Source organism: Dasypus novemcinctus, chromosome 2 (genome assembly GCF_030445035.2).
Source record: "Dasypus novemcinctus isolate mDasNov1 chromosome 2, mDasNov1.1.hap2, whole genome shotgun sequence".
Lineage (NCBI taxonomy): Eukaryota > Metazoa > Chordata > Mammalia > Cingulata > Dasypodidae > Dasypus > Dasypus novemcinctus.
The window spans coordinates 41,850,009-41,852,655 of NC_080674.1; positions in this window are offsets into that span (position 1 = coordinate 41,850,009).

Here is a 2,647-nt window from a genome sequence, read left to right on the forward strand (position 1 = left end):
GGGGGGGGGAGAGGGGGGGTGGGGGGGTGGGGTTGAATGGGACCTCACATATATATTTTTAATGTAATATTATTACAAAGTCAATAAAAAAAAAAAAAAGATTTGGGTGTTTACAAAGTCGGTGAGAAGGGCTGGAGGAGCTGGCACTTGGCTGGGCCACCAGGACTGACTCCAGAGCAGCACTGCTGGTGAGCAGGCTGGGGTGTGGACCCACAGCCTAGAGACAGAATGTTGAAGCAGATGTTTATAGTTTGAAGTCAAATGGACCTTGGTAAAAAGACTCCAGCTGCCCCATTTAAGAGCTGGGCAACCTATATGATTTCTTCAGCAGTAAAATCCTATAGTGTGAGAATAACCTAGAATAGTGCATGGTGCATAGTAGATAATCAGTTAAGTTTTTCTTCCCACTTCCCTACCCTACCCTATCCCAGAGATAGAAATATACTTATTTAAGAATGGAAGAAAAAAAAGGTATAGACTGAAGCAATGGGAAATAATGATAAAGAGGGAAGATGGGGTCAGAGAATAAAGGATTTTCCTATTAAAAAAAAGGGGGGGGGGAAGGGGTAGGAGCAGGGGGACTGTTGCTAAACAAGCTTGAACTCCACAGGCAATAGGGGCTGATGGCAGCTTTTGGGGAAGGGAGTGACTTGATAAATTTGGTGCTTTGGCAAGTTAAATATGGAAGCCATGTTCAAGAAAGGAGTTGTTTTCACAATGAATGGTTAATAAGAAATCAATGCTTTTTCAAGCATCTTTAAAAGAATGCTCCCTCCAATTACATGGAAAATGCCCCCCAGGAATCCACAGAGGTAGACTGTAGTTACTTAGTGGGAAGTATTTAATTGAAACAATGCCTCTCACTGTTTTAAACTTAGTAGTAGATTGTATCTTCCCAATGGTTGCAGCTCTGTGGCCCTGGGATGTATCCCCCAATAGGCACAGGCAGAAGGACTGAGAAAGCTAGAGTGGTCATGGGTAGACAGAGGTGACCTAACTCCAATGAGATTGTATGCCCCAAAAGTACATACCTTGGAAGGCAGCCAGGGAACAGGGAGGTGCATTGTCTAAGTAGGCTCAGAGTACAGCTTATCCCATAACTATGTGGTAATTGCAGAGATGAAGAAGCAGCAGAGATCTTCCATTCAGCCCAGAATAAGTTTGGAGCAGCAAAATCATGCAACCTCTTAGTAAAGTGGTATCTTTAGAATCACTAAGGATCTCCAATGCTTATAAATCAAGTGTCCTTGAACAGAAGAAAAAGTTTGACACTTTTCAAAATCAAGACATTTTAGAATTAAAAACAACCTGGAGTACATCTAGTAGTTAGTTGCTTCAAGAAGATGCTCAATATATTTTGAGTGCATGAATCATTTATCCAAAAGCCCTGTTTTTTTCTGAAGTTTAGAGGGTTAAATAATTGGTCCAAGGTCATCAACTAGATATGGCAGAGTGGCAGAGCCAGGACTAGGATTCAGGCCTCCTGACTTTCACTTTGGTGTTTTATCCATCACTTCATGTTGCCTTTGGCTCCTGTTTCTGATGAAAATAGATGCATGTGAATCATGGTATCGCATATTGAGTAGTGTTTATCCAATCTCTACATTTTGGGATCAAAAGCAAGCCATCAAAGTCATCTTTTTTGGTCTCTTTGAGATTCATATGATCCAGAGGTCTCTAAGATTATATTCTAGAGGAGAAATATCTTAAAGGAAATTTACAATACACCCAACAGAGCTATGTAAAAAACATGGCTCTCACAGTCAAACCAAAGGCCAAGCTCTAGGGCAGGGGCTGCTTCAGTATGCATGGATTTCTTCTAAACCTTGAACTGTAGCTGAAAGCATTAAGCATTTCCTCTGGCGTCCTTTAGTGTCAAAACACAAACTTCATAGAGGCAAAGAAGGGTCAGGAAATGATACTGACAAATCTAATCCATATACAGAGGAGGAAGGGAGGGAAGGAGGAAGGAAAAAAGATGATAAGACACAAAAGAAGGGCAAGAGGAGGGAGAGAGTAAATAGATGTATATGCCAAAGACGCCCTCTCTTCCTGGGCCACACCTCTCTGGGGATCTGAAAGCTGGGCTCTAATTCAGGAGCTCTGAAGAAGTTTTGAGTTTCCTTCCATAGTTTTTAGCCTTTTGATCCTCCACTGAGGATTCCCATGGGGAAATTGTTATTTTCTCAATACAGCAAGGACTATTTACAAAGACCAAATCTCTATATTCTTCCCTGTAGGTAAAGAGTGACTCATGCAAGGCTGAGGGAGAAAGTCCAACATCTCTAAGCGTTCAGATACCTGCCTCCCCAACCTAAGATTCTGTCCTAGCAGCCTCTCCTGTCAGTGACAGTGCCTTGCCACAGTTCCCTCAGCAACAACGGCCGCTCCACAGAGGCGGTCCTTGGTTGTCGTATTCAGGAGCGACTCCTCTCAGCCAGTAGAGCCTCCTCCATGAACCATGGGGCACTGTCAGTACATCTATGTCAGTGTCTTTCTTTGGTCCCAGGGCCCCTCAGCTCTTCCAGTAGCTTCTGTGCTGTTTGGCAGAAGGAGGACTGCATATGACCCTCTCAGTACCACCTCTGGAGGCCAGCTCCCAGCGAATTCCTGGAACCCGGACCAGCCAAACCACATTTTCATATAA